General features: G+C 43.4%; 1 protein-coding gene across 1 annotated transcript in view; it reads right to left on the bottom strand.

Annotated features, from left to right (window-relative positions):
- The window catches only part of LOC6528167 (bone morphogenetic protein receptor type-1B), a 53,162-nt gene that overhangs the window by 30,006 nt on the left and 8,312 nt on the right, over positions 1 to 14,844 (bottom strand). The gene's annotated exons all lie outside the window — the stretch shown is intronic.

The raw sequence follows: 14,844 nt of genomic DNA, 5'->3' as shown, positions 1-14,844 counted from the left end.
CAGAAGCTGTACGAGCTCGAGAGGTTCAAGAATAATGATCGTTCAGAGGCCGGACAATAAATAATTTGTGAACAAATGTTGTGCGAATGCTATTCTACACTGGACTCCTACGCCAACGCTTAAAAATCGCATCAAATGCTAATTCAATGGAATGACATCTGCTTAATTAGCCCACAAATTTGTTAATAGCAAAGCTAAATCAATAAATACATCTACTCAGCTCAAGTCAACTCAACTCGCCTCCCACTCGATCTGCGATCTGGAAATGTTAATTGTTGGGCCAAACAGAACAATGGGCATGACTTTTACCATCGCAGCCAATGGCCTCGAGGAATGCGCTGGAATCACCGAAAAAACCCATAGAAATCGAGGAAAATAAAAAAGCACAAAAGGTTGGACTCAAAAAGTAGAACAAGATCGATCGCTGACTCTCGATTCGATTCGATTTCGTTTGATTAGACAACAGAGTGGTCTTTTTTCCGTGCGTTAGCTTACTATTGTTCGGAACCACAAGCACATCGAATTTTGAAGTTTGAACTCGCCTGGTTGTGGTCAAAATGTTTTATGACTGCCACACGTTGTTTTTGAAGGAATCGTAGAACTGTATCGGCCTCTGACTAATTTGCATTCGATGCGGAAACTGGAAAACTGCTGGTCATTGCTATTGTTTAGATACATGGCATAATGGGAGTCTGCAACATGTTGGCACCTATATAGAATGATCGTATTATAAGTTAAGTTTCTGGTTAGAAGTTACCAACTGTACCATTCGAGCTTGACTTTGCCACCATTTTTGCGCCAAACAGGAAATATTATGCAGATCTTCATTACATTTCATTTTGATAAACACGAATGTAGTTAAGCTGCTAAGGCCAAAAAGCTATTGCCATTTGGACTGACTTTGGGTTGGGGATACGGATTGGGTACGGATTTGCGGCCTGAGCTCTGGTGCCCGATGCCTGCCGCCTGATAAACGAGCAGGGTTTTCCGAGGAAAACATGGTTATGGCAGCGGGGCCACGGAGGCCAGCTATGAGGTGGAAAGGTGCCACAAAGTGGTGGGAGTGCGACTGGTTGGTTGTGGGAGTCGTTGCCACAATGTGGGCGTGCCGCAACCGCTTAGATGTGGCAAACAAAACGGGCAGAAAAAGCGCGTGGAGCGTGCCTCATAATTGGCAACGTGAATGGCCAAAGACGGGCCCGCAACACGACAATTATTTGGGCAATGTGGTAAACGGTTTTTCGTTCTTTTTGGCCTTTTCCCAACTTCTTGGCATCTCCTCTCTCGCTTTCTCTCTTTTGTTGACCAGAATTGCGGTCTCCGCATAACTTGGCTAACAAGCAAAAAACTGTTGACCAAAAATTAAGGCTCGCAATGCGCGTGCAAAGAGTCACAGAAGCAGCAAAGGCACACAGTGAAATGACACATCAGATAAGGCAATATCACCTACCCAGTCCGTTGGGAAACCAAGGAGACACAGCCTGGTCAGGATGCACTGGCAGAAAAGCTTGCTTTTGAAAGAGTATAAACTTAGTAGCAGAAACATTAATTTCAAGGTAGATAAAAACTGTTTAGATATGGTTAAAACATCTTTATGCCGAGTTGAAATAGTTTTTGGCAGTGTGGCAAACGAGGCGACGACGCCGTTTGTCTGCTTCGTTGCCACATCCACAGTCGCAGAGCGAGAGCAAGATGCAACAATTGATTGCCAGAGAAGGAACCCAGGTCCAGTCAGGAGCTGAACAATGCGAGGCTGATGCTGCTGCTTCTGCGATTCCAACTCCATTTGGATTCGGAGGCGGCTCCTCAGGGTCGTTGCACAGCAGCAGCAGCAGCAGTCTGCAGCAACGTCGTTCCCCATTTGTACTTTGCAATGCAAAAGACGCGATGTCCTCCGCCCAGATGCTCCACCTTCGTCTCTCCAAATCCGTGCCCACTCCATCTGCCCATGTCGAGTACACGAAGTACAACACAAATTGTGGTGTTGAACATCATGTTCTCGGTGCCCCGAAAATACAAAACAACACACAAAAAAAAACTACAAAAGAAGGAAAATCACAATGGTCTTGAGACTGGAGGACAGGCCAAGAGCAAGTTGGGCCAACTAGTCGGGCGTTTTTCGGCCGGATTTTTTGAGGAAAAGTCTAATTGATGAATGGCATGTCGCAAGGCTAGACACATGCAACATGCAGCAGCCCACAGACGCGGACGCAGACGCAGCTCATTACCCCGATGTCTGGTCCGGTCTTCTCTGGGTTCCTCTGATCTTGGCCAGACGAGGCACACAATGGCCACATAAAGCAAGGAATCTCAGACCCCAGAGACGCAACTTTGACGCATGAATAAGTAAGCAATGCCAATTTTCAATTTCCAATGCCAAAACTTCAACTGCGAGTGACACTGAAATCGGAGTGAGGAAAATGCATAGCTACACATAAGATTAAAGTTATAAAAAAGATCAGAAGCTCTAGGCGAATTTTGCTTCCTACCTCGCTTTAATCTGTGCTGATTATAATTTAAAATAAAATGTCAAAGTGGTGTTGACTAAAAATTATCATAATCCGCATAGCAGACTAACACTAAATTTTATTGTTCAAATTTATGGGTAATTCCAAATCTTCAATTTATTTACCAAAAGCTTGTGATTAACATTTAAATTTCCCTCAAAATTAAAAGGAATTTTTTTAAAAGATTTTAATTAGTTTTGGGATAATTTACAAACCAGCACACTAATTAACCCTCAAGCACTTAACCCACTATGCACGTTGCTAATATACTGCCAGAACAGCAATCATTATAAGCGCAGCTACAACAACTTTGGCAACAAAACTTGCCTACGTGACGTTGCACAAAAATGAGGAATATTTTTGGTTTGTTGTTTAATATTTCTTGCGCTTTTTGAGTTAAGGTACAGGAAGAAATAAATTGTTATTCTTTGAGTGAGGGGTTTTTTATTTAGTTTTTTTGCAGTGCCCATTGTTGTTGCTCTTTAACACTTTACGTGCGAAATAAGACAGCGTGAATGAGTAAAAAGAAGGGACGGTTAAGCAGAGAAAACGAGTCGAAGGAAGCACTAACTTTAAATTAGCTTTGACAAGATAAATGATCGAGCATCGGGCTAAGAAAGAAATGAGAAATGAATACTACAGGCGACCACTTCCCTTATTTTAAGTTGCCTTGACTTAAGATGCACTCGGTAGTTGTACAGTGCGATTCGAACCAGTACGAATGCAGTGTCCCAAAAGCATCAATTATATTAATAGGTAGCCCTCATCTGCACCTCCAGTGACCCCGACAGTTGGGCTGCACTCACGCCTGGTGCATCCTTATCCTCATTATGCCCGTCTCCGTTTGCGTCATTGGGTCTGCTATTTCAATCGGACCGGAAAGGACGCGGCACTAAGTATATATAATTTGTGCCCCCTCTTCCTTCCTTCCCTTCATTCTGCTTCTTCGCTTTCCGCGGGCAGGTTCCGTGCAATTTACAATTGGCATTGGCAGCGAGGCGTCAAAAGGCTTATTAAAAGAAATTTGCAATTGCAACGGACAACGGACACTGGACGGCGGACACTGGACGTGGTGGCCAGTGTACGAATCGAGGGAAACGAAGTTGTGGGGCCCAAACGAAGCCCATTTCAAATTGCATCCCAAGATGCACAGCTCGAGATTTACCATTCCAGTCCGCCGTCGAGCCATTTATGTTATTCTTGCAGCGGGTCTCCACGTCTCCGTCTGCGTCTGCGTCCACCACTCCTGGGCTCTCTCACTCTCTATAAGGCCCGATCTCCACACAATCCCCCAATCACAATGGGGCAGGCACGAAACTCCACTTTTAGAAGGCACCTTATCTGAGCAACGGCATCATTATTTCACACCAGCCCAGCTGAAGGCACAAAGCAGCTCCATGGACAAGCTGCAGATGGAAATGGGGATACGGGAGCAGGAGGATCGGAAGGATCGCAGGGGGAAACGCGCCGTCTGTGGCAGCGGCAAAAGGGCACACAAAAACGGCATAAATATTATGGCCAAGCTGCGAACGAGCTGCAGGAGCCAAACATAAACAGGGTCTAGAGATGGTAGAGGACAAAAAGGTGGTAAACGGTGCTCCAAAATATTAAATTCAAATAATAAAGCTGTATAAAAACTTTCCGTTGCAGAAAATGTTAAATAAATTTGTTAAAACTGTTTATTAAAGGATAAGTATGATTCAATATACTTTTACAAAATCAAATTGGGTAAAAAGGATAACGGCCTGCATATTTAGGGATTAAAGTTTCTTGAAATTCGTGTCACGCGCCCATCGACGAACCGCTTGAAAAAAGATCTCATATCAAGAACAGTACGCGGCCGGCATTGCCAAGAAATGCTTAAACATAAATTCAACGAGACGAGGAAGTGCAGGACGGGATTCGATCGGATGGAATGGCATGGGATGGCATGGCATGGGATAAGATGGGAAGGAAGGAAGGTGGAGACCAAGCAAAGCCGGTCCTGGCACATCGCGATGTGCCACGGCAGATTAGTCAGAGCCATAGAGCAGCTTCGTGTTTTCGTTTCTCTTTTTGTGGCAGATGTGGATCTCTTGGCCAGAACAGCCGAGTGCAACCAAAAGTTCGCATTTTGCAGCCGTTTTTTAGGTTTTTGGTCTAGCTTTCTCTTGGCTTTCTGGCTGGTCAAGCTCGGGCGATGCCATTGCCGATCGATGCCTGGATGCCTGGATCGCATTGTTCCCCGGCCAGCAATAAATTATCGATTAGAGTGGGCTGCCCTGAATATGGGCAATGCAGCTGAGGGGTTCGATGACCCACTGGGTAAGCAACCAACCGACTTATTACGGACCAAATTACACAAAACAAAGGGTATGCATTACGTTTTACGGGCTGCTGGAAGCCCATTTGAGTTCCTAAAAGGTTTACGCCTACACTGACGTTTTTCTGTGCGATCCTGCAAACTGTACGCGAAGGTGTGAAATTTCCAGCCTGTTCATATTCCCCAAAGGCTGCCAAAAGCTGATGGTCCTGGTCCTGCCAGCTCCAGCTACTCGTTTGAAGCTCTTGAAAGTCTTGAGAGCAGCCCTAAAGCCTTTAATTTAATGCCAAGGCAATTCGCCTGGCCGACAGACGTGGCTGGAATTTTAAATGTATTTTTCAGCCACAAGAATCCGAAAACGGCGAGCGCAAAGTGTGATTAACGCGTACCTGCAACTCAGACGGGAATATCGAGGACAGGCCCAGCCTTTTTGACACAAAGCTCTGGCCTTTCGGTCTCTGGTCTTTCGTATTGCCATTCTTACTTACTTTTCAGATTCCCTCGACGGCCCAGTGCGACGTTGACAAAAAACCCGCGGGACCCGTGGATCCTCATAAATGCGCGCAGAAGCTGCACAAAAACCCGACGAGAATCCCGGCCAGCCACCACCTCATACCCATACCCATCCGCATCCCGATCCCGATCCCGATCCCAGTGTGCTGCATCTCGATTTGCCGCCGTCTACCTGAATGGCAGTTTGTAACTTTTGTGTGGCTCGGGGCTTAAATGCCCCAACTCGTTATGCTTACCACAGCAACAGCAGCAGTTGCAGATAAGCAACGAGCAGTTGGAACAGTCTATTCACTGGCCAAAAAAAGTTTAATTTAAAAATCTAATTACGGATACTATTATGATTTCCAAATCAAAGTTTAAATCTGATAAGTATTTTTTACATTTATTTAAAAATAATAGATAGATATAATGGACTTTTTTGGCGCTCTTCTTTTCCACTTCCAAGCCGCTGTAAAACCAATTTCTCGCAGTGTATAGATTCTGCTGCAGTTCGCTTTGCATGCCAGTCGATTCACCCTGCCCCGCCCCCGCCAAGATCCCTTCTCCCCGCCGCAGGCTCACCCATTTAATGAGTGTTGTCTGGGTCTGGGTCCTCGGTCCTTGGATTCGGGTTTTGGGTTTGGGTTCGGTGCCGTGTCGCTGACTGCATCATTTTAATAATATTGTTTACGTGACATTTGATTTATTATGAACTTTTTCTTTTGACAGATTATGTGGCGGCTTGACTCCATGCCAGTTGGCTACTGTTTCGCCTTGGCACGCACACACACTGAGAGAGAGTGAGCCCTGGGATCGGGAAGTTAATGGATCCGCGAACCTGAATCTCTGGAGGGAAATGGGCAAAAACAGCTGCGGATGCTGGCGAATCAATTAGCCTGCCATATAACAGTAAGGCTACACAATTACCCCAAATTACACGAAACAGTCCCACATTAAGGTTATTCAATTAGCATTATGAGCAGGAATTGTTGCGCAAACTTCACTGGGAGAACTTAGTTAACTTGAAAATATTTATGCGTAAGTTGCGATATCTTCAGTGCGATTGTAGCTATGAAATCATGGATATTTTCAGCGCAAGTGCTTAATGCAATTTTTAAAAGTACGCATGATAAAAGATAAGGACAGCAATTAATTCGAGATGTCTTCGAGTATATAAGACAATTAGATTACAAAGCGTTAAAGTACAAAAGAAGGCCGACATCACGAATGAGGATTAAAAACGACTTAAATATAATTAACAACCCGCACTTTAACAACTATTATCACATCAAAAACTTTAAAGTTTTAAGTCCGCATGCTATCGGATCCTTATCTAAGCACTACCAAATCGTTTACAATCTGTTTGAACTCCCACCGAAACAGTAAAATCTCCTTTATTTTCTAGCAATCAGCGTCACAATTGATTTCCATTAAATCCTTCGCTTTTATGGCACCTCCATACATCTTCCTGCCCGAACTTGGCCTTTTAACGCCTTTTTTTACGACCCGCTCACCGAAAGAAGAATCAAATTAATAGTTCTTGTCATTTGAAGAGACCAAAAATACAATTCAAAACCGTCTCAAGTGCCAGGGCTCTCGATAAATCAGTTCGAGGCGACAACACGGAGAATCGGCAAAACGCATGGGATCAGAAAACGAACAGAGAACCAGAACCAAAACAGGGCCTAAAACCGAAGAAATGTTGGCCCAAAGCCAGGCGGCATGGATCCCCCATTCCACACGGCACCTTCTTCTCCAAAACTCAACTCGTTTGAATGCTGAATGCCAGAAAAATGTTTTCAAATTATAAGAAACCTTTGCGCGCTGCAGTTTCTGGTTAGGGCGTTTTATTTTTTTATTTTTTGGATCCATTCGGGTTCTCTGGGTCGATTTGGGTTCCCTGTTCTGTTTTTTCCTCATTTTTACTTTTCGTTTATATGTTGTCTGATTCGTTACGATTATTTACAGAGATCTCGACCAATGTCGTTTTAATTAAGAACCAGTTTATTTTTAGGTTTTATTTTGGTTGGCTTATTTTTTTCGCCTTTGCCCAGCGACATTTACAAATTAAATGGTGATAAGCTAAGGCTTTTTTTTGGTGGTTGCCCCTTTCATCCTATCAAATGTTTAATTATGCGACATGCAAGGAGTGCAATAACAATAAGTGTGCTGCACTGCGAAAAATGCTGAAGCCACATAAGGATGAACTAAATTAAAGATTATGAAGGCACACTCTGTTGTACTTAAGATAACTGATCAAAAATTCTACCAAAATGGATGGATTGAATATAAAAGCCTCATTGGACGCCTTTTGTGTCAAGAAGTGAGGCAAAGAACTCATTTTCGTCAGTGTGGCTGCGTTTATCGTTGAGACTTTAATCTTTATGGGTTATGAATGCACTCGAGTGGTTAGGCTCAATTTAAACAGCCATCGAGAACGACCAGATCGCAGCCTTATTTACGATAGCTGTCAATAATAATAGTCATAATAAACACAATCGCCGCGATGCGATCCCTTGTGTGGATGAAGGTGTTGCACCCATGCGGCGAGGGTGCGAGTTTGTTTTAATATTGACCGATTCCGATAATGTCATAAATGTGACAGCGATAAAAATCAACTCAATTTAGCCGAGTTGGGAAAGGGGTCGGTCCTCTTCCTCGCCGGATAGATAGAAGTATCTGCACCACTGCAGGTTCATTTTGGACCTCGAGACAGAGGGAGACAATTCAACTTCAAACTTGTTTACACTTTACAGCGCTGGCAAATGTTTGATCGAATGTCTCACCGCACATATTGACATTGTGATTAGGGTGCGACGGAAACATTCTTCCAAGCAGGAAGCTTGCACAACCCAGCTCCACTGAAAAAGCCCACAAATGACGGACAGAGAACGGCACACATCGCCGATGCATCAGCCATTTCCATTTGCACTTCCATTTCCCATTTCAGTTGAAGTCGGCGAACATTTTATGCAAAATCGAACACGACTTTGCACTAAAAATGAAGCGATCCCGCAGAGAAACTTTGACCAGGGTGGCCAAAAGGGTAGGCCACTAGGCTGCACTACTGATCCTGAAAGTGCCCCGTTTTCATACGAAATTTAAAGAGGTAACAGTTGAAGGAGGGCATAAATACAAAAAAAAAACAGTTTTTAAAAGAAACATGCACCTATTTTATAGGACTGAGTTGTTCAGTTTAAGTCTTTAATGTTCTTACTTATTGCAAGAGTGCAGTGTTTTCTATAGCTATGATATACTTAAGCCAAACTAAACCATTCATAACAAAAAAAAGAAAAAGCTCTAGGCTTCTTAGCAATGTCGAATGATATTTCCTGAGACTGAAGAAGACTGTCAATGCCTATGCAGATATATGAACACTGTCAGTCATCTTGCAGTTTTCCGCAGACATTCGAGTGAGTCCAGCGGAGCTGGGTAAGATTTCTGCGCATAGATTGGAAACCAGAGAGAGGAAATAAATTGCTTTTGGCTTATGCAAAAGCCAGCTCCGCTTTCCTCTGAAGGAAGATGCTGGCTGGCCAGCCCAGTCAGATGCAAGATGCAAGATGCCAGCAAAGCGCGAAATTTCTCGTACGTGTGCGATGCTTTGGGATCTGCGCAAAAGAAGTCAAGTCAAGGAAGTCCAGAGGAACTGTGGAGAATTGCGAAATATTCTGCGGCGTTGTTATCGCCGCCTTTGGATCGCTGAGGTTTGAGGCTCCGCAAGCGGAATGCGACGCACAATTAATCATATCTGAATATATTGCGCCCTTTGGTGGTATAAATCTCGCTGGACTTTAAGCCGCTCTCTCGGAAACTTAACAAAATAATAATAAAAATGAAACGAGAGGAAGAACTGCGCATTTAAGCGCTTCACGCGCATGCGCAACCAATCGCTTGATTAGTTCCCAAACTTGAGGCTCAGGATTAGCTCATAAAAAATAAAGTAAGTCCGCAGACTGAACAGGAAATAAGCTTTGGTAATGGAATCCAAATGGTGCGGATCAACATTCCATACGTCTGGCCCAGCTTATTATAGTTGAGCGTAATGAGCGTTCCCAGCTGCATTTCTGCAGCCTATTTGCCAATTAAATGAAATTAAAGTCATATCTGGCAATTGCTGTCGGTCGACGCGTCTTGCCTTCTGGGACTGATGAGGTGTCGCCAGCGGGACGCGTAATTAACCCCATGGATACCCCATCCACAATGCTCTATGCCACATCCAAAGACCAGAGCAGCAGACTCTTCTAATTAAATTGTGCTGGCTACTTTTTAATTAAGTACACACTGGCAGGCATCCAACATTTATAGAGCTGCGGTAATATAGAGCCCTGACGAATGCTCGAATCAAATCAAGGAGTCTAGTTAATTAAAGCAGTATTAAAAATATTTGTGATAAGCAAAACTGCCCTCATCAGTTGCGAGATTATTTCCGCAACGAGTACTCCCGCCATTTGTGCCATCTTGAAACTGCTTGGCTGAGATTTAAGCTCAATAAATAATAGTTTTCTCCACAAGTTGCCCCATTGTGTGTGCCCTGCTTGGGGCAATTCCGAGTTGATTCAGTGCATCATAAGCAGGGACAATGTTATTGACGTTGGTGGAACCGATGTGGCCTTTCCTGGGCAACCGAAGCAACCGAAGCCCAAAGAAGACCGCAATTAAGTGCATATAAATTTCGCAATTTTACGATCGCCGCTCTTATAAAAAGCTCACTCTATGGCCACAGTTACAGTCACAGCTGCCAAAGGAGCACCCAAAAGAACTGGGCTCAAAGGCATTAAATGCGGCGATTTATGTCCACGTGTTCGAACTGGCGGAAAATATGAGCAAAATATGCACATTCGTGACCGAAATGAGGATGCCCGCTGTTTTTCTATTGCTAATTAGCCGTGACATTGCTTAGCTTCGGGCCATGAACTGTACAAAAAACCTGTGTAGCCAGTGTTACACATAGAACAATCACAGGAACCAAAGGTGTAAATAACTAAAAATGTAAGTAAAATAAAAAAATAGTTCAGTTTCAGGATTGATTTGAAAATAGAAACGTTCAGTCATCTCCATATCATGCTTTACAAATATATCAAAGAAATTTCACTGCCACCATTTCCTTCATATTTTTTTGTTTTTGTGTAAAACCGGATTAAAAACCCTTGGCAAAAATGCCCTTCCAGAGGCTTATCTTAATTTTTGCATTTAATAATCGCATTGCGGCTGAAACGAGCCAGCAAACTGCCACCGGTCAGTTGGGCAGCGATCGCAACGGGCGGCCATTAAGCTTAATATGGCCAAGTAAATTCTTGGCCAACTATCAGGAGGTGTGAAGAAAAGTGTCGACTTGTTAAGCCGCGGCCACAGCGGGCCCAGACAGATAGCCACCTCTGGACGGGATCGCCTGAGTTGCGAGCACATTTCTTGGAAACAACGCGCTCGATTCGTGGAAGCAATAAATAAGGAGGTGGTGGAGTAGGAGGCAGCGGCATTGTCCTTCATGTGTTTCGTGGCGTAATAAATTTTATTTATTTTTTTTCCCCCGCTTTTTCCCTTTTTTTCTGCACAAGGACATGGCGAAAAGGGCCGACGACGGACCAACACCACCGCCCTGTCGCACTCAATTAGCGAACTCGAACGCGAGTCGCGCGCGTTTTTGGCGCGGCAAAATCTGTTTGATTTTCTTGGCCAACTTTACGATCGGCGTGCGGTTTTCTTGTTAAAGCAAATTAACTAGACTGGTCTACGGATTATCAACACCCAGCTACTCTTTCCTGCTGGCTGTCAACACTCGGCATTGTCTTTGCGAACGAAATGCAGACGAACAATGGCTGCAAAATAATATACAAGCCTGCCTATAAAGTGCCTGCTTAAGCTTTGATGAGCTTAGATCCATAAACCTCATAATGGTAGCTGCTCTATAAAACAAAATACGTGGCCAAGTGGAATAGAGCTGGAATTAAAAACCACCTTCCATTCGAGAAAGCCAATTCAGTTTGGCGATTCCGCCGAAGTCTGTGTACACTTTATGGGCAAGAGCCATTCGAAGCGGTTGTTAAAATGAAATTTGTTTTTTTAATTAGTTCGGGCAGCTAAAATTTAATTAAATTTAAAGTGGAAGCAATACGCAAGCGATGTGTGGCACATAAAATTAATGCAGCCTGATTTATTTCAGAGAAATAATATAATTCACCCCAAACGGTATAAATAAATTTTAAAAAAATACTTAACAACTTACTAACTCTTGTTTCTCCTACTTTCCAAATCAAATGTAGAGAAGATAAGATAATTATAACTACAAACAAAATGTTTATAGGAAATGGTTATCAGTTAGGCAATAAAATATTATAACTAGAAGGATTCTTATCAGAAATAGTAGTTTTTATAGACTTTGCTCTTTGATATGTGTTGCAGAAGTAGTTGTACTATAAATTTTACTACCAACGACTATCCAGCCATCTCTATTATAAAGCGAACAATATCTGTGCGCCAAGAAGTGTATAAATTGATCACGGCAAATATTTTTGATATTCATATTTAAATCGCTTTAAAATCGCATCAAAGTCGAATGACCAATTGAAGTGCTTCGATTCCATTCCGCTTTCAATTCGGATCGTCACAGATGGTCGTCGCGAATAAACTTGGTTGTTTATGGGCCTAAGCCGCTTTGGCTTTCCTGGCTGAGTAACTCGGATCGTGCCCCGGTTTGGTGCCTCCGCATCTCGGTCTGGTCTGCGTGACCAGGTCTTTTCAGCCATCGGCCATCGGCGGTGTCTAATCCATGGCAATTAATTACATCGTTACACGCGCTGCCGCCAAACAACTTAATACAACATAAATAATTGTCAAAATGCTCGGCCACAGACGCGCGAATTAGTCTTCATTATGTCAATAAATCTTGGCCAATTGCCACACCGGATCATGCAACATCCAAACGGGAGTCAATATATCTTTATGCACCTGTCCCACGCCGAAATGGCAACCAAAGCTGGAACTTGTCCAATTTTCTTTTCAATTAATGTTACTTTCATGGAGAAAAGAGTGTATAACTCTAAAATGGGTATTGTTATGTATAAAGATTCTTTAGAAATCATAGGTCTGAAATCTTTTAGATAAGCAAGTAAATTCAATCATCTCGCATGCAATTTTCAAGAAAATATCCATTTAAAATTATCATTTTATTTAATCGTAGGGGAAATGCCAATTGCCATATTGATCGACGGTTCAGTTTTTACAGAGACATACTATATAAGAAGTGGACGCCAAAGTTGGTCTATGGCCATCTCAAAAGATGATTATGGTCATGACAACTTAATGACGAACGCAGCTCGGCATGGGAACCCGATCCGATCCGTTGCGATCCCAAAAGCGAGCCCTCGTCGTCTGGAAGCCCCTCAAGTTGCCCGGTGACCGAAAAACGAGACTGGCAAATTTGCATAAAAATCAGTGGAGTATATTGCCCGTATTCCCCGCCTCCTTCAGGTGACATTAACAAGCCACAAAAAAGGAAGCAGCAGCCACTGTGATACGACCAAATTTTAATTAAAAGTTTAGTGGAGCGAGAGACACACGCCAACGACAACGCGAAAAAACACAGCAGCAACATCAACACCAAAAGCAACCCAAGAACAACACTGCACAGTGGGTTCAAACTGCATTTTCCAGTCACATTTAAACGAAATATATTTGTAATCTGCAGATCAAGAAACAGAATTTTGTAAGCAAATATCATTGAGTAAAGTGGATTTTAAAGACCTAATTAATGATCTGTGAAAAATTATTTTTAAAATAAAGAAAACTAATAATAGGTAGCCAAACATTCGACTTTTGGACCATTGTACATCGACCGCAAGAGCAACATCGGCGAGCTGAGATCTTTGGGGCACTGCGACCGCAAAAGGTTGCTGGGGCAGAATGCCGTGCAACAAGTGTCAGGCCGTGCAACATGGCTAACAAGCGTCGCCTGTTCGTCGCCGGCATCGTTCGCTGTCAGCCCATACACGCAGAAAAATAACAAAAAAAAAAATAAATAAAAAAGGAAATAGCACGGAAAAAAGATACATACGGAGGACGAGGTGTTAAAGTAAATATGCAAGCGCTTACAACAAATTTTACATGCCGGTGCAATAATTGAAAAATCATGTTGCCGCACGGAAAATGTTGCCGCGACCGCGCAACATGTTGCTACATGACTTTGTGCTTAGCCAGAAATGCAGCGACTAAGGTCAGCACTGAAAACATGAATATTTTGACTAAAAAGATGCTGGAAAATGATGGAAAATTTGTGTACTAAAGCTTAAAGAATGCGGCTGAAAGGTGTGGTTTTTATTTTTCAAAATGTAAGACTAATATGGTCGATAACCTTAAGATATACAGAGTAATAGAGGATTTCAGTAGAAGCGCCCGTTTAATTTTAATGATTATTACCAGTGCCTTCTGCCTTATAAGCAACTGTGGAGCAGGTGCCTGAGGGTTCTCAGCTCCCAAGTAACTCTGAATTTGTTATCTTAGCAATTGCCCCAAGCGGCTTGCGGATGTGCATCGTCACTAAAGGGATAGCTCTGCTTTGGCTCAGATTTTTGCGGCGGAATTTGCCCTAAGAGAATCGCAAACCACGCCGCGAATCACGTACGTAAATAAATAAATACGCAGGCGTATGACCGTATGTTTGTGTACTCACGCCGCAGCGGAAGCTGCAACAGTAGCAGCAGCAAGATTCAACGCAGCAGCGGTTGAAACAACAAACAAACAAACAAACATTCAAGCCGCCACCGCAATTGTTGTTGTTCATTGTTGGTTTTTGGTTTTTGTGGCCAATGCCGCCGCTGCAATTGCCACTGATCGCGTCGATTCAATTAGTAATTCTAAAAAGGCGGCAAGCGACGTCTTTTGCATCTTAATGAGCAGCAGCAGCAGCAGCAGGAGCAGAAGCAGCAGGGGCAGTAGATGTTGCTCCTGTGGCAGCAGCAACACATGCAGCATGTTGCCGCCGCAATAACATTTGTTCATAACAACAAGAAACGGAGAGACAGGGCCAGTTTTTCCATCCAATTGTGCCGGCACAGCACTTTTCATGCCCAAATGCAGTTTGTGATTGCTGCTGTGACCGTTGCTGTTGCTGCTGCGACTGCTGCAGTTGATGCAGTTACTGCTGCTGCTGCATTGACTATTTTTGTCATCCAGGTCCACGCAGTGGTCGTGCAGCATGTTTGCGCGTCCATCTCCGGCTTCTGCCATTTCCACAGAAAATGTAATTACTGTGATTTAATTTTTTTCCACATTTACTTCTATTGCAGCAAAGGCTGCACTTGGCCAGCTTGCCACTGAAGCAACTGCAACTGCGGCAACTGCAACTGCTGCATTGCCATTTCTGCGCGCGCATTACAAACTTGGCTCAAATTAATTCCTCAAGCCCAAATGCGATCTGGCCAAGCTGCAGCTAATCAAACTTTAATCAATGCGGCATTTTGATGCGACATTGCCAGTTTCCTTTTTTTCTGCAGCCACATCCATAGTTGGAACGATGGGAAAATATGCCGCTTGGCCTGGGAGGAA

This window comes from Drosophila yakuba, chromosome 2L, assembly GCF_016746365.2.
Source record: "Drosophila yakuba strain Tai18E2 chromosome 2L, Prin_Dyak_Tai18E2_2.1, whole genome shotgun sequence".
NCBI lineage: Eukaryota > Metazoa > Arthropoda > Insecta > Diptera > Drosophilidae > Drosophila > Drosophila yakuba.
The sequence above is the reverse complement of the archived record's forward strand: the minus strand, read 5'-3'. Positions and strand labels throughout refer to the sequence as shown.